Raw genomic sequence first — 17,904 nt, 5'->3', positions numbered from 1 at the left:
AAGATTTTAGTAGGCAGGTCTGGGGAGAGGGTCGGCGGTACTTTTATTTATTGGTTAACCTCTGGCCACACTTTTCCCGCCTGTTTTCTCATTTGTGTATTGGAGGTGGTGCTTCTTTGTTGTTATTGTTAGCCTCAGGTAGTTTTTTGTTTTTAGAGTTGATGGCTACCTTTGATATTGCCGTGTTTAATAAAAACCCCTCGCTTGTCCAACTGGACGCCTGTAGGAAGAGGGATTTGCATGAGGTGGCATCAGGTTATAGCATTTCTGTTTCCACAGCTCTGCGTAAGGCTGAGCTGAAAGCTGCTCTTGTGTCTGGCTTGGTGGAGAAAGGGATAGTGGCCTTGCCAGTATCTGCCAGTCCACTTGAGCATGGGGCAGCGTCTCAGCCTGTTCCGCAGGCGTCAGCTCAAGCTGTAGGTCCATTGGTGTCGACACCTGTTGATCAGGGGCTGCCTGAGGACAAACCCATGACATTGCCTCGCTTCGAACCCCTCTCCATTGAATCAAGTGAAGGCTCGAAGCAGGATGCTAAGCTCCGTGTACGCCTGGCTCGTCTCCAGTTAGAAAAGGAGGACCGTGAGAGGGAGTTCCAGCTAAAGAAAGAGCTGGAGCTTAGGCGTTTAGACGCAGAGCTTGCTAGAGCCAGAGAGGTCGAATTGAGGAAGGTGGAGGTGGAGGCAGAGACAGCTGTGAGGTTGCGACAGCTGGAACTCCGGCAGGTTTCCCTTCCTCCGACCGCCTCCATTCGTCAGGCGGACACCCCGTTTGACGTAGGGAAAAACAGTCGTCTGGTTCCGATGTTCCGTGACACTGAGGTCGACAGCTACTTCGAGTCGTTTGAACGAATAGCCACGGCCTTGCACTGGCCACGGGATTCATGGGCCATTTTGCTCCAATGTAAGCTGGCGGGTAAGGCTCAAGAAGTTTGTTCCTCGTTGTCAGCTGAGGACAGCTTGGACTATGACAAGCTGAAAAGGGCTATCCTGCTGGCCTATGAGCTGGTCCCAGAAGCCTATAGGCAGCGTTTCCGGGGGTTGAGAAGAGGTCAGGGTCAGTCCTATCTTGATTTCGCCAGGGAAAAAGGTGTTCTTTTCGATCGGTGGTGTGCGGCCTGCAAAGCCACTGACCTGGCTTCGATCCGGGAACTAATGCTCATAGAGGAATTTAAGAACTGCATTGCTGAGCGCATCGCGGTATATATTAATGAACAGAAGGTTTCCTCGCTACAGCAGGCTGCGACGCTGGCTGATGAGTTCGCGCTCGTCCATAAAACCAGTGTCAGTAGGTATGACCGGCGCGATGCCCCAGTGAAGGCTAGCGAGGTGCCAGTTGCACAGCACCCAAAGAGTGAGGTACTTGTGTTTCGTCCCAAGGCAGACCGAAAGTGTTTTTTCTGTTTTAAGTCTGGCCACCTGATCGCAGATTGTGAAGCTTACAGACGGAAACAATCAGTCTCGTCTTCACGTAAACCAAAAGGGGTTGGGCTGATTAAAACCATGCCTCCTGTCAGTAGGCCCCCTTCCCCTGAGACCCCGGATGAGTGTTTTAAGCCCTTCATTTTTAAGGGGATAGTTTCGCTTTCTGGTAAGACTGAGGATAAGCGTGAAGTGACCATTCTGCGTGATACTGGTGGCTCACAGTCCCTCATACTAGCTAGTGTGCTTGAATTTAATGAGAAGTCTGACTGTGACTCTAGCATCATTGTAAGAGGTGTTGGGATGAGTTTTGTGCCTGCTCCCCTCCATCGTATCTGGGTACAGAGTGAGCTGGTGAGTGGTTTCTTCTCAGTGGGTGTGCGGCCTTCTCTCCCGATTAATGGGGTGGATTTTATAATGGGAAATGATATCGCGGGTGGGAAAGTTTACCCTACCCCTGAGGTGACCAACAATCCTGTTATAGAGCCTGTGTTAGATGCCCTCAGCCTGCAGCACCCGGATGTGTTCCCGGTGAGCGTTCTGACTCGTTCACGTGCCCAGCAACAAGGTGGGGGGGTTGATTTGTCAGAATCAGTGATCGGCTCTATTCTAGAGAAGGATGTGATGCCCTGCACCGATGAGGGAGATAATGGAGCCTTAGAGTTAGCTCACAGTGTGGTTGAGCCAGCTCCTGTGTCTGGAGCTCCTTTTCTGCTCACCCGGGAAGCACTTGTGAAGGCTCAGAAAGAAGACCCTTCATTAGTTCAGTGTTTTACCGCAGCAGCTCAGGATAAGGGAGGTGAGGGGAGCAAGAGGCAGACATTTTTCGTTTGGGAAGGTTTATTGATGCGCAAGTGGACCCCAAGGCCTGGAGAAGACTGGAGCGTAGTGCGGCAGTTGGTGGTTCCGACCAGTCTGCGGTGGCATGTGCTGCAGTTAGCACATGATCACGCATGGTCAGGTCATTTGGGTGTCACTAAAACATATGACCGTATACTGCAGCATTTCTTTTGGCCGGCAATGAAAGCAGATGTAGTGCAGTTTTGTAACACCTGTCACACTTGCCAGCTTGTGGGTAAACCGAACCAGGCGGTGCCCCCCGCCCCCCTACGTCCTATCCCTGCTGTCGGTGAACCTTTTGAGCATATCCTGGTAGACTGTGTTGGCCCCTTACCAAAGACGCGGGCAGGGAATCAGTTCTTGTTAACCATAATGTGTGTGTCCACTCGATACCCAGAGGCGATTCCTCTGCGGAAAATCACGACAGCAAGCATTACCAAAGCACTAGTCAAATTCTTTACCACCTTTGGCCTCCCGAAAACCGTGCAGACAGATCAGGGTACCAATTTCATGTCCAGGGATTTTAATCGGACTCTACGGTCCTTTGGAGTTTCTCATTCTGTGTCTAGTGCTTATCACCCAGAGTCACAAGGTGCACTGGAGTGGTGGCATCAAACTCTCAAGGCGATGTTGAGTAAGTATTGCCACGACACCGGAAAAAGCTGGGATGAAGGGGTCCCTTTTGTATTGTTCGCTATACGTGATGCGAAGCAGGAGTCTTTGGGGTTCAGCCCAGCTACCCTGGTGTTTGGACATGACGTGCGGGGTCCGCTAAAGGTGCTGAAGGAGAGTTTTCTCAGTGGTTGTGTGCCTAAAACTACTGTGGTGGAGTTTGTAAAAACATGCAAGGACAGGTGGCAACGGGCTACTTTGTTAGCAAAAGAGGCTCTCTGTGTATCCCAGGCAAACATGAAAAAACGATGTGATCAAAAAGCAGTGGAAAGACAGTTCCAGCCTGGGGACAAAGTTCTTGTGTTGTTGCCCGTGCCCAGTTCTGCCCTCATGGCTCGTTTCTCAGGCCCCTATGTGATAGTGAAAAAAGTGTCTGACACCAACTATATTCTCAACACCCCAGAACGCAGAAGGAAGACTCGCCTATGCCATGTCAACATGTTGAAACCATACCATACCAGAGACACCAGCATGACAGAATCATCAGACACTGCTGGGACGGCTGTCCCCGGTTCAGTCCCTGTTGCCCTGCTAAGTGTTGAAGTTAAGGGTGATGATGATCTGGGTACCCTTTCTGAGGGACAGCAATGTGGGCGGTTGTCAAATTCCGTTTTTTTAGCTAAGGCCGAGGCCAACCTATCTCACCTTCCTCCGTCCCAGTGTAAAGAGGTACTTGACTTGCTGCACTCCTACCTGTCTCTTTTTAGTGACGTACCCTCGCGTACCCACGTTTGTGAGCATGACATTGACGTTGGAGACGCAGTCCCAATCAAGCAGCATGCATATCGTTGCCCCTTCGCCAAACGTGAGGTCATGAAAGAAGAAGTTGAGTACTTAGTAGAAAACGGCTTGGCACAACCTAGTTGTAGCCCCTGGAGCTCCCCATGTCTACTAACACCTAAGTCTGATGGCACACCCCGTTTCTGCACAGATTATCGGAAGGTAAACGCTGTAACGGTCTCTGACTCTTTTCCGCTTCCTCGTATGGAAGACTGCATTGACAGCATCGGCCCTGCCAAATTCATCACCAAACTCGATCTCCTTAAAGGCTACTGGCAGGTGCCTCTCACTCCCAGAGCTTCAGAAATTTCTGCATTTGTCACCCCTGACCACTTCATGCAATACACAGTAATGGCCTTTGGCATGAAAAATGCCCCAGCTACTTTTCAACGACTGATGCAGTTGGTGTTGGGAGATGTGCCCCAGTGCAATGTGTATCTAGATGACGTGGTGCTATACACAGACACATGGGCAGATCATATGTCCCTTCTGAGGACAGTGTTTCAGCGGCTAGCCGAGGCCTCGTTGACCCTCAATCTCGCTAAGTGTGAGTTTGGTAAGGCAACCGTCACTTACCTAGGTAAGCAGGTGGGGTTTGGGCAGGTCCGCCCAGTGGAGGCGAAGGTTGCTGCAATCCTGGACTACCCGAGTCCAGCCACCAGACGGGAACTAAGGCGGTTCCTAGGGATGACCGGATATTACCGGTGTTTCTGTAAGAACTTTTCTGTGGTCGTGACCCCGCTAACCAAACTGTGTAGCCCAAAGGTGCCTTTTGAATAGTCAGTTGAATGCCAGCATGCCTTTGAGTCGGCAAAATCTCTTCTGTGCAGCACCCCTGTATTGGCAGCTCCAAACTTCTCTCGCCCCTTTAAGCTAGAGGTCGATGCCAGTGCCACCGGAGCCGGGGCAGTCCTGCTGCAGGATGATGAGGAAGGTGTGTGCCATCCGGTCTGTTATTTCTCTGCAAAGTTCAAACCCCATCAACTGAACTACTCTACCATAGAGAAGGAAGCCTTAGCTCTGCTTCTAGCTCTGCAGCACTTTGAAGTGTATGTGGGCTCCAGCGCTTCCCCGGTGACCGTGTTCACAGACCACAACCCCCTTGTTTTTCTGAACCAGATGTACAATCACAACCAGCGACTGATGCGCTGGGCACTCCTGGCCCAGGATTACAATCTGATGATCATACACAAGAAAGGTACTGACAATATAGTGGCTGATGCACTCTCACTCAGCTCGCAATAGGGTGTTGTTGTTGTTGTTGTTGTTGTTGTTTTGGTAGGGCTTCAATGTAAGGGGGGGGGGGGAATGTTACGTTCTGTGAGGCTGTGGGAGTGTGTGGGTGGGGTGTTTGCCCACTCTCCCCGCCTCCACCCCTCTTGCCACTCCTACCCCTCTCTGTCTCTCTCACTCTCCTCTCTCCCCAGGACACAGCTGCTGCTGATTAGCCTCGTTTGCCACCTGACTCCAGTCAGCAATCATCCTCTGAGGCTATTTAAACTGAGGATGAGCTGTGAGCAGGGTGGCTTTTTTCCTCGGTGGCTCTACGCGTTTCGGTGCTAGATGTTGGACAGACAGCCTCTTTCTGACCAGTGAGCAGACGGGCTTGTGGGCCCTGAGAGTGTCTCCCCGTGGTGGGGAGTAGGGTAGGAAGTGTGGGAAGTGCCGCCTTTTTTATTGTGTTTGTTTGGTAGTCTTCCTGCCTTTCGTGGCTGCGAGCGTTTTCTTTGTTTCTTTGGCGTTGTTGGTAAGACGGCGTTGCCGGCCCTTTAAGTTAATGTTAATGTCGTTTGTAATCCACCTGTACCATTTCGTAATAAAGTTCTATTAATACAGAACAACTCTGTCTGTTTTCCTTTTCATTCTGATTCCGGACTCATTTGTTACTGGTCCCCTCACTCATATGCCTAGACCCCTTCGGGGGGAACGTAACAGCCTCAAAAAGGCCTTCAAGCTTGTGAGGACCTCACAAGTGACTGTTGGTTCTCACAAGTATAGTAGAATGCAGATTTTGGTCCTCACAAAGATAGCTGGACAGGAACACACACACACACACTCTCACATAGATGCTTCTTTCTCATGCAGCAGTCCCAATGTGTGTACCATATGCTTATGTTCATGCAGGCACACAAACACACACACTTAGATTTGCAGGACAATCTGCTCTACAAATACTCCCAGAGTCAGCCATATCGCTGGAAATGCATCCAAGGAGCTGTCGGTTTCCGTTTCTCTGGCCCTGAGATGAACCAGTGTGGAAAGGCTGTTTGCGCCGAGTCGACTCTTTTCTTTCTGCCTCTCTGCACATCGTCTTGTCTTGTGCTTTCTAGTAAGACACTCCCCAGCGACCAGAGGTGGTGAGGAGGGTGAAAAGTTCGTAAGTGCCACAGGCTTCTGTCGCTTAGTGGAACATGAAAATTTCATGTTTATTTCTTGTATTCGTGTTTTTGGCAGGTTCGCCTGAATAGTTTCACCAGATGCAGTCCCATACGAGTGCTGTTGAGGAACATTTCAAATCATTTCACTGTCTATGAACACGAGCTATGAAGAGGGAGGAGGGGGTTATTTTAGGTAACGTTACTTACTGGTAAATCAAAAATCTGTGTTGTTCATTTTCTGTATAGACAAACAGCACGAATGAACAGTCACACTTTCTCTAATACTTTTTTTTAATGTTCTTTTTTTTTTTGCTACCTGTGTTGTAAGTTATGTTGCCTTCACATGGTCACCACAGAATGCGCCGACTGCCAACTGCATTGCTATAAGGGTCATCACACTTGTCTCCTGAATTGACAAAATTGAAACAGGAAGCAATGAAATCATCTTTTTTAAAGTTTTCTCAAGAAAGTCTCATCTTTTTGAACTGTTGCAGCATTTCCCTCTCTGTAACCTGGAAACCTCTGAGCTCCGTACTGATATATCATTGAAATGATAGTGAAAACCAACATGATTGAACACTCATCAACACGATTCCCAGGCCAGGAAACTGAAACCTCTACAAGAAGCTAAAAAGAAATGAACACAAGATATACATTAGCAGCGGTAGCCACTTTTGGTGTCTACTGCTGTTTGCAGGGTTAATAGCACCAGGCATAAACCAAGGTTAATTGTCAAATTTGCTTTATGTCTTTAGTGAACATCCTTGTTGCTGGTTTGCTAGGAAGCCAGAGTGTGGGAAAAAGCAAAGGAATGCAGTGTGGCACAAACAGCCATGCCAACTGTAATCCCATTTCAAATGGGGGGTGACATTATACGTTGCAACTGGATAAAAAAAACTCTTTGGATAAACACAGAATAAGATGGAAAATATATTGTCAGACTTTGGCAAAAATCCTGGTAGTCAGGGTCTTTACTTATTTGGTTATATTAAGTTCTTGGAAGCCACAGGAAGATAAGGACTTCTCAAGTTTCACTTGTAACAAAAAATCAATTCACATTGCATTGAATAAAGTAAGAGGCTATTTACCATTGGTAATAAAAAGCTACAGTCTGAAATGAGTCATTGTGATTAATGGATGCATCAAAGTCCTTCTGCGTAGTAGCTTTCTAAACACGCTGTGGTGGTTGATTTTTGACTGGCAGGCTCAAATGAATCCACAGATTCGCAGTAACTGCAGATAACAGGTCACTCTTTGAAGGAGTCCTCAGAAAGATTTATTTTTTTTTAAAAAGCTCAGATCTTTGAGGATATATTTTAAGCTGCTCCCGTGGGTGCTGAATGGAGTCAATCTACAACTGCGTTTATACTAATGCTAATCCAGCAGTGCTTAGAGCGCAGCGTCATCACAGACAGCTCTACTCTAATCTCTTTTAGGTGCTTCAGCCACCAGCCTGACCCTTCCCACATGGGCACAAATGAGGTTGTTACGACGTATTTTTCAACTTAAATTTCTGTCCTAAAGAAGATAAAGATTTTCTTCGGGTTAAACAAAATTGTTGCCTTACTTTGAAGTTTGTGAAATTTGTGAACCTTTGGTAACGTAAGTACTCATCTATTCTGTATTGTCCTAGCTGCAGCTCATCTAACAACTTTGAATCTGGAATCAAACCTTCTTTTCCCTCAAAGATAATCTTTGTAAAATTGCTAATTGTAGCATTGAGGCAACGTTCAACACAACGATTCACATCTCAGTGAGTCACCCACTTTTTTTGTAGTTGTATAACATTTTGTTGAGTCATTGGTATTTAAGTAAGAGAAGGAACAATTTTAACTGTTAAAATTTTAACTCCTTAATCTGGAAGTCAGACGTGCAGCCTTCCAGCTTTCATTAGCAGATCTATGCCCGTTATTTTTCATTAATGAAGACAGTAAAGCAGGTTGACTTCATCTGGCTAAGGGAGGCCAGGCGAGACAGAGAGAGGGAGACACTGACAGAGTCAGGACGAGGGAGCGAGAGAGGGAGCCTTCCTTCCAAAGTGGCTCGTTGCGTCATTCATTATTGAAGCAGCTGCTGAATTATGCAAAGCTTTGATATTGATCCCAGGGCTTGCCATCGCTGCAGTCTGTGGGATGGAGAGAAAGTGAGTGAGAGGGAAGAAGAGAGAGAAAAAGTAACTAAAGGAAATTAGCAGTAGTGAAAGAGACGTGCATACTGTAAGAGAGATTGCACTGATGAAAGTGGGGGAACCTGCTGAAAACAAAATAAGACAAAGATGGTGCATGAGAACAGCACCGGGGAAGTTTGCTTTGAAGAACAGAGATAAGACTTAAAGTTGTAAAGTTACTTTTGAAGTTAAGAGAACAAAGAAAGTGCTTTAGAAGAGAAGGTAAAGAGAGAAATATTTAGGATAAATGTTATCCCTCTGGGAAGAGCTTTTTACTTCACATATCATGAAAGGTGTCCCTACAGGGCCAACAGTAAGGTGGTCTTAGCACATGATCCATTTAGAATATGTTGTAAAACCTGAGTCTTTTATATCAGCATTGGTTTTATAGAGAGCAACTCCTACATCGAGTCAGTCTCCATGGGACTGTTTTCCTGGTTGACAGGTTCATCAGGGAAAATTCAGTCGGGGTTTACCACATCAAGTGAGAAACACTAACTTTAAAGACTGAAATGTTAGAAACTGATGTACTGCTGAACAACAACCAGCTGTCCTAATGCTTTACTCTGCATAGTGATTGATCAAAGGAGCAGTACTGCCTCAGTGTGAAAAGGAATTAGCGCTGTGGCAGCAGAATGCATGAGTTTAAGTACTACAAATTCAAAATAAAGAAGAGTGTTACCCAGTGTTGACTAATTAAACTCATGAATCATATTTTAAAGAGGGCCCTTTATCCTATTCCACACTCTTTTTGTCATGTATAGACTGCTTCTGCATTTCGTTGCCCTGTACCTGTGCATGTGCAATGACAATAAAGTTGAATTCTATTCTATTCTATTCTATTCAGTGGTGGCTGCACATAAACACAATCAAATGGCTAATAATAAAAACACATGCTTAGGTAATTAAAAAAAAAACCCACAAAAATATTTATTAAGAAATGATCTGGAAATTTGTCCCAAAACAAAAGTATCATCTTCTAACTCCTTGACTTGTGATTGGATGTAAATTTTGGGTCAGCGTGGAAGTTGCTTATGTGATATAATTTCTAATGGCCAGCAGGGGGCGACTCCTCTGTTTGCGCAAAGAGTTGTCCAGCTGTGCAGAACCCTTTGTGAAAATATCCCTCACTTTGTGTGCTCTGTGACCTCCGTAAACATTTTCATGGCAAGTTTTATGGTCTTAGTCACTAGGTTTAAGGCTTGTTGAAAGCAGCATGAATTTAAGTCGGTAGTCAAAAAGGACGATGAAGCAGGCTTTGTTTTGTGACTGAAAAGTCATCAGCTAATTACCGTGCAGGCCAGTGTCCCTGATGTCTGTTTTAAAAAGCTTAAGTGTGTGTGTGTGTGTGTGTGTGTGTGTGGGGGGGGGGGGGGGGGGGGGGGGGGGGGGGGGTTAAGTGTGTTTGTTGGGTGTTTATGTTTTTTGAGCTCTCAGTTTCTCAGTGGCAATACTGCAAAACAACCTCTTACAAAATAAAACAATCATGGAAATGCTAACGCGTATTTATAGTTACAGGCTACAGCCTTTTGGGTATTAGGAAGAGCTACAGCAAACCTACGGGCATGACTAAGCTGCTTTGTTGCCAAGAACAGGAAGGAGAAACTTTGTTCGAAACTGCTCCCCTATATGTATTCAGGGACGTATCCAGCAGCCACTCAGCTTCTTTCGATTGGCTGGGCATGCCGGGTGAAGCGGCGCAGTCTCACCATCTCCCGAATGGGCTTTGTGAAATATGACCTAATCGACTGACAGAATTTACTCTGGTGAGAAATTTATATACGGTCTGGAAAAGGATGGCATGTGGGTCTTTAAAGTATGAGATAAAACTGGACTGCAGTTTGTGCCGTGTTTTTATGGCAAGAGTACAGGAGCACACAGAAGAACGGCCAGCTTCTAGTGGCATGCACTAAAACAGGATCCAAACATTATTATTCATCCAGCTTATAAAGCAAACACATTTGCAGTCCCCTTTACTGGAGTGTAAATATTGTCATCACTTTTATAAATAACTATAAGATATTTTTGCTATATAGAAGAGAGGAGCAAAGAATAAAACAGCACAGAGGCAGAGCAAGGTGTAAAAGCTCAGAGCAAACGTGAACGACATGAGGGTGGGCCGGTCCTGCTTGTCACACAACATGATACGTATTCAGCAACTAAATATAGACTCATCAGTATTGTGGGTGTACATTATGCATGCAGGATTATGATTATGCCTGTTTAGGTCAGACCACAGCAGGGCTATGTGTACATTATAGTTTTCTATTCAACTAGAGCAAGAAAAACACAGTCATTACAAATCATTACATTTTTTCATAGCTAATTCTAAAGCATGTCCTTGTATGAGATGTTGGAATCTGTCAAAGGTTCTCCTGCCGCTCAGCAACCATCATGTTAAAGCCTCCAGGGCAGGTTTTTAAAAGGTACTCAAAAATATAACATAACTGAAAAAACTCAAAACAAACTTAAACTAGAGAAATGACAGAACACACAGCTAGGAAAACGGTAGATCACGACACAGACACAGAGAAACACTGGGCTTAAATACACAGAGGGAGCAATCAGGGAATGGGTAACAGGAGGAAAACACAGCTGGGGCAAATCAGGCCTAACGAGACAAGAGGAAGCAAAACCAGACACATTAACATCAGACATGGACTTTCAAAGTAAAACAGGAAACACATAACACAGACTGAACAAAGACACAGACTCATATGCAGGCACTACAAAGGGAACAGAGACGTGGGAACAGGGCAGACACAAACACTGACTGAACACGGGGATATAGGAACTTAGGATACACATAGACGCGAACTAGACAAGGGGATGCAGGTGATAGGGGAGACATAAGCCATAAGACGGAACTCAAAGAAACCAAAAACTAGAAAGTATAAATAATAACATAAACTCAAACACCCTGGGTCAACGACCCAGGCATCCTAACACATAGGGGGCATTTTATCATTGGGGTTTTCTCTCTATTGTTGTACTTTACAATTTAAAGTGCTTTGAGGTGACTGTGGCGATTTGATTAAACGGCAGGAACAACATGTCTTTGCATTTCGTATACTTTCAAAGCAATCTCAAGACCCAGTCTCTCATAGTAAGTCATTGAGTTAAAGGCGTTTGTGCTACAAACTGCATGTTCTCTATTAATCTGTGTTTAGTGTAGGAAAAATGTGAAGGGGCATGGGGCCTCCTTTTTTGTTTCCAGACTCTTCTGTGTGTTCAGCTGCTTTTATCCTTTTGGTAATTGTTTGTAACCCTCTTGTGCTTGTGGGCATGACATTTGGATTTCATAGTCTTTCTTTGCCCGATTTACAATAGTTTGGGTGACTCAGATCTTTCCTGTAGCACCAAAAAAAAAAAATGCATTTATTTTTCAAAGACAGCACTCGACTTGTTAAAGACTACGTAGAAGTATAGAGCCAGAACCTTACTTTAAACTTTTACAGAAACAAAAGATCACTTTTGTAGACCTGATGTGGAACTTGTCCTGTTTTATTCCTTACATATATGAGATTTTTACTGTCATACTTTAAATTTGCTGCTTTTTCGTCCAGAAGTATTTTTTCTGTAATTGTCAGCGAATATCGTCATAGAAGTGTTAAACCGAGCTGGTGTTTTGATAAAGAGCTGTGACATATGGCGCATATGAACACACTCGCACACAGACACGGCGAACTGCTCTCTCTCTCTGTCTCTGCAAAAGCAGTCCACCCACCCACACCGCCCTGGCAGTGAATGAGTTACTGCTGGTGCAGTGTGTGTGTGTGTGTGTGTGTGCCTGGTGCGCCCCTCCCTGGTAGGAGTGCACGCCGCTGGTCTGTCGTCTGCAGACGGATGTTGCCGCATCCCGGTGCTCTGCGCTCCGCCACCAGGCTGCGTTCCTCTCCAAATGTGCCAAATCTCCTCCTCTGTCCTCCTGTGTCCGCCTGACGCACACAAACACACACACGCAAGCACCGCCGACGCTCCTCTCCGGTTTCTAGACGCACAACACTCCGCTAAAGTGGCTCGTCACCCATAACGGTACGTAAAGTGTTTGTGAAAAACCAAAAAACGATGTATGCTGTGTGTTTTTCTGCCTTGTTTTCTTCTTCTCGGAGTTGATTACAGCGACAGATTGCTTGAGTGGGATGCTGTGGAGCGACTGCTGCATATGTTGCTTGTTTTTTCCCCCCCTCCGTCCTCAGCTAAGATTTTTTTCCTCTTCTCCGCACAGACGTGACGTTTCTTCTCAAACCACTGCTTGTGAGCTGGTTTTTCGTTTCGTCTGGTTTTGTTGCATAATTCCGATCCAGCATACATCACCCGGTAGCCAGATATTTACTTTTATGCGCAGTGCTTTTTTTTTTTTTTTTTTTTTTTTACCTTTGGTGGTGCGTAACAGGGGAAAGAGAAATGTCTGGAAGAAATTAGGGCATGAGACAGCACATAAACTCGTTAACCAGCCGGTCCTCTTAAATCTACCTTGACATAAGAAGAAGCACGCAAGGTTCAGTCGGGGATTTAAGCAAGTCCTTTCCTTAGCCAAGTGACGGGATTAATGCAGGTGTTTAGGAGAGCCGAGCCTTTAACCTGTTCGTAAAAATACACCGTCTGTTTGGCACAAGATCATTAAAAGCCAACACAGCGACCTCCTTTTCTTTGTGAAATACTAATCAAAAGAACGGTAGGCAAAACGTAAGAGTTTAAAGGATGATGTGGTGGATGTGGCAGCTGCCCTGTATATGCAGGGACACAGGTTTGATTCCCTGAAATGACTCTCTCCTGTGTTGTCACTGCCAGTTAAAGTGCGTAAATCTGAAAGACACCTTACATGCAGGTGATGCAGATGAACCCATTGCTCCCTCCCCCCTCCCCCAGAGGGGTGGAAAAAAAATCAAAACATAACAAAGAGTCTGTATTGTGTTAGTTGAGACATTGCTATGGTTTCCATTTGGCATGCTGGGAAGACTGATGTTGTCTGCGTGTTTGTCCAGAACGAGACAAATGACCATGTAAAACCAAACTTGAGAGCACAAAAGAAGGAGATTGAGACTGTGTGTGTGTGTGCGTGTGCGTGTGTGTGTGTGTGTGTGTGTGTGTGTGTGTGTGTGTGTGTGTAAGGGTTATATGTTGCGGTGGCAAAACAACCAACCAGTCATTTGTACTCTAGGGTAGATAACTGTGTTTCTGATGATTCATTCATGCCGAGCATTTTGCCACTGCCGTTGCTCTGAAGCCATCCTCCTCTATGGTGTCTGCGAGTGTGTGTCTGCGAGTGTGTTGTGGGCTGTCTGTGACGATGACAGATGGAAAAGCTCCTATTTTTCCCCATTAGTCAGTTTTCATCCTGTGCTATTAAGTTATCATCATGTAATAGTCTGCTCCAGTTTCCTGTACCAGGTTTGGTACTGAATGTTTCCAGTGACTCAGCAAAGGTGGTTCGACCCAGGCTCTTTGTGTGTATCTGTATCTGTGTGTGTGTGTGTGTGTGTGTGTGTGTGTGTGTTTGTTACTGATCTAAATGAGTGTCTGTCTGCATGCAGGATGATTTTAGCTCTGCGATCTGAACTGTGATTGTCTGCATGCATGGCTGTGTCTGTAATTACTTTGCAGTGTAATAATCCCAACTTTCATTTTCGGGTAAAATCGACCCATCAGATTCTCTAATCATATATCATGAAACATTTCCTCTGATGTGCAGCTTTGATTTTTGTTGGTCAAGCTGCCCATCAGCTAGTGACTTTGTAAAACGCAGCATTACTTTATATTTTATTTTTGCATTACTTATGAAGTCATAGGAAGATGATATCTTAATATTCTGCTTGACGTTAACTAGCTGCTATCTCGGAGTAGCTAGACGTACAGCTGTAATTAGCTGATGAGTACTGTCCTGCAGTAGTGTGTGTGTGTGTGTGTGTGTCAAAGTTTGTGTCAAAACTTACACTGAGACACCTTGATGCTCTCTTAAGCAGAATTAGGAATCTGCAATTTTCTGGGAATCCGTCGCACTGCTTTGATTGCCAGGCTACTCTAAACTTTTAGCCGTGACTGCCAAACCAATCAGCTGTTACCAGGTCAAGTTAAGTAAAGCCACTTTTATAAATGTATACCACATTTAAACAGAGCAGCTCCAAGTTCTCTTCATGCCGTGCTTAAATTGAATCCCTGGATCCACCCGGATATCTGCATCCTAATTAGTTTGTGGTATTTTCTGTGGAACATCAAATAAATGTCTCTGATTTTACTTACTTTAATATGCAAAAAATATAATTATGTCCATCTTACAGTGGGAAGGAATTCCTGAATCAAAATGCTCATACTGATCAACTCCAAAAATTAATCACTTCTAAGTTGGAACAAGTCCCATCTCTGGAAAAAGTTTAATGCAAATCCATCCATAGCTTTTTGAGTAATTCTGCTAAAAGACAAAACAAACAGACAGACTGAACCAATCACATAACACTCCTTGGCAGAGAGCACAGCTGGAGTTGAACCAAAGTGCTTTCTAGTGGAGGCACATGGATTAACTTTCCAAGTATACAAAAATCCACAGACTAGGTAGTGCCGAGGAGTAAGAGAGAGATTTATAATGCATGATTTTAAATAAGGTCGCATCAGCGGGGGCAAGAGGAAGGACGTTCTAACAGCAAGTCAGAACTTTTCATCAGGAGTAAAATCTGTGTAGAAAATGATCTACAAAACTTTGGGCATGGTTTTCAGGTTTATGCACAGCCCTGTGTTCAAGTGGTGCTCCACAAGAGTTTAAACGTCATTCTATGCTGAGTAATTCTTTTGCAAAGTGGAAATTTTCTTTTTACTTTTCACTTAAGTCAAATTTCTAATCCTAATTAATTATCTTCATAGAGCAAAAGTTAGAGTACAGTAAAGACACTAATTATGATGAATAAGAATGGGTTATATTTATCAGTTAGTGATGCAATTATAATTACGGTTATGCTAAAAGCATGGTGGCGGCTTGTTTTGCAGACACAGATCATGATCTCCAATCATTGAGCAGATCATGCATTCCTCTGTTTACCAGAGTAAAATGTGGGACCACCTGCCTGACAGCTTGGCAAAAGAAGAGTGAAGAAGAGTGGGCCAAAAAAAGTTATTGATCCTATATGTAGTTCTACAAGCTACTGAATATTAGCTAGTTTTCCCCACTGGTTCTACATTTTTTCTTTGTTTAGTATCAGAAAGTAGCATAATATAGAAATAGTTCAATAAAATACAGAACAGTAAACCTGTATTTCAGTAGCTGAAAGTACCTGGTTAAATGTACATTAAAGTAACATTCCTGCTGGTTCTATCCATGTTCTTATACAATGGTGACAATGAAAAATATGCTTAAAGCTGCATGGTTTAAATCCTCAGAGCTTCTCTCAGTCACTGATCAGTGAAGTTCAGGAATAGCATACAGTCCTGGCTACTTTGGCTACCAGTGAATCAACTGTAAGTAGCGGTGGTGAGAGTGCTGAATCACTTTTTGTGACATTTGCTTCACGTGATTCAGTCTTCACATGCCTCTACATAATTTCAGAGCTTCTACATGAACTCTAAAAACTGTGATGACCTGTGAAGGAAAAACAAATCATTAGATGAGCTGTCAAATGAAATGATGTCTTAGATGCTGGTCGGTTGTTTGAATCTTTAATTGTAAAAGAAAAAGTCGATATTCAGAGCTCTGAATCTGGTCTTCTGGTTTAATATGTTGGAGCTACGCCAGGTTAGAGGAGCAGACTGCATGATATTAATCTGTGTTGGGAAAGAAAAATTAATGAGTCAGCAGTTGGTGCGTTTCATCAGCTTCGTCTGATAAAGTGAATCATTTCTCAACTGCTTCACCTGAGCTGCTGATAGGACGCACGGACACATAATTATTCATGTGTGTGGCTTTCTCAACACACTTAAGAAGTTGCTGCTATTTCTGAGCAAAGGGGTCAAAAACTAAGTATGACAAAACTATAATCTTGCTGTTCAGAGTTGTTTGATCAAAATTGCATGTTTTGTGATTCCCCATTATTTATATTGAGCCATCACAGAAGCAAATTTGCAACCAACAAGTAGGAAGTAGGAAGTAGTCTTTTTAACCTTCAGTGGTCTTTGCAATGACATCGATAGCCCAGGAAAAACATGGATGTTGCTCAATTACGCACCGGGACCAAAACCATTATTTTGCTATTTATTATGTTAAAGAATCAATTATTTGTTTGTTCTGTTTTTTGGGGGGATAGTGTCCATCACAACAAGCTTGATTTCTCTGACAAAAACTCCAAAGATATTCAGGTTGCTGAAGAAAAGCAGAAATTCTCTCAGTTTCTCATAGTTTGCTGGAGCTTGAGAATGCTTGAGAGTCATGCATAAAAAATAGACTTAAGAGTTTTATCTGAATTTATTGTAAGTAAAGGGATTAAGTCTTGTGTTGCTACACAAGGTCAATGCAGTGGTTAGTATTGTTCCCTCATAGTAAGAACGCTTGGGGTGAAATCCACTGGCTGGCTGTGGCCTTTGGATTTGGAGTTTGCATGTTCTCCCTGCACCTGTGTGGCTTCTCTCTGGGTACTCTGGCTTTCTCCTGCAGTCCACAGACCCCCATGTTAGGTTAACTGGTGATTCTCAAGTGACCAAAGCTGTGAATGCGAGTTTATCTTTGTTTATTAAAATGCAGTTATGCTTACTTCACTTATTATACACAACTTACCTCACTGTATGTTTTCAAATCACTAACTCTCAGCCGAAAGAGAAGGTGTTTGCTTGTTAAACTGTGAGGATTTGGGATTGTGATGGAGACAATGAGCTGTGCTTGCTCACGGATTAGCTGCTGGCCAGCTTAACACAGAGGGGAGGGAAATGCGTGTGGGGGGTGGGGTGGGGGTTGGGGCAGATCGTATGACAGACCAAACACCTCATTTATATAAATGTTATTGATTAAAATCATACACCCACACATACATGTGTGTGCCACACATGAGCTTCACTCATATGTGGCACCCACCCACCCACCTTGATCCCATTTAATGTCTCTAAAAGGCTTAACTGCTGGCCATTATGAAGCCCCCCGAAGCCCCCGTGACTCTCGCAGGACCACTTGGCAGAGCCCGAGATGGCGACCACTGTGATCGTTGACACACTTCATTAGGCCATCTTATTAAAGTATTAGCCGTCTTATGTCACTGGGTAAATGCTCAGTTGGGAACATTAGATAGCTTTCCAATTAGTGACCAACCAGATTATGTAAGTGCAGCTGAAATCAGCTTGAACCTGTTTTTTTTGTTCTTTTACTAACTGGACTTTGAACAATCCTCTTGGGTTGTAGAAAGGACCTGTTGTTTCTTAGAAAAACCCCAAAACAAAACACTTATTTCGTTATGTAACGAAGTCCACTGATCTGCTAATTGGGCTACTACAACCACTACTATTACTTCTACTTACTGCAAAAAACCTGCACAGACATTTCTCTGTTTTCCCCTCTCTCCTGTCTCACAGAGTGAGGCATCCAGTTACTACTATCTGCTCTCCACAGGCCCAGCTGACTTCTTAGAGAGGCAGATGTCTAGCAGGAAAGTCCCAGCTTTGTTGGCGGCTTCCATGATTTCTGCAGACACTGAGCCCCTACCTGCTCAGTTCAGATAAGAGCATTCACTATCCTCAA

The 17,904-nt window shown here is 44.4% G+C and overlaps 1 protein-coding gene across 2 annotated transcripts in view; it reads left to right on the top strand.

The window, feature by feature from the left end:
* The window catches only part of map1ab (microtubule-associated protein 1Ab), an 89,585-nt gene that overhangs the window by 24,658 nt on the left and 47,023 nt on the right, over positions 1-17,904 (top strand). Inside the window, exon 1 of one of the 2 annotated variants that reach the window (XM_080874172.1) lies at positions 12,265-12,290. The exons of the other annotated variant lie outside the window; for it this stretch is intronic. The gene's annotated coding sequence lies outside the window, so the exon portion shown is untranslated. Of the gene's footprint in view, positions 1-12,264; positions 12,291-17,904 lie in introns of those variants that run through there. 2 annotated transcript variants of the gene reach the window in all.

The sequence above is a fragment of the Rhamphochromis sp. 'chilingali' genome, assembly GCF_963969265.1.
Source record: "Rhamphochromis sp. 'chilingali' genome assembly, chromosome: 2".
Classification (NCBI taxonomy): domain Eukaryota; kingdom Metazoa; phylum Chordata; class Actinopteri; order Cichliformes; family Cichlidae; genus Rhamphochromis; species Rhamphochromis sp. 'chilingali'.
The sequence above is the reverse complement of the archived record's forward strand: the minus strand, read 5'-3'. Positions and strand labels throughout refer to the sequence as shown.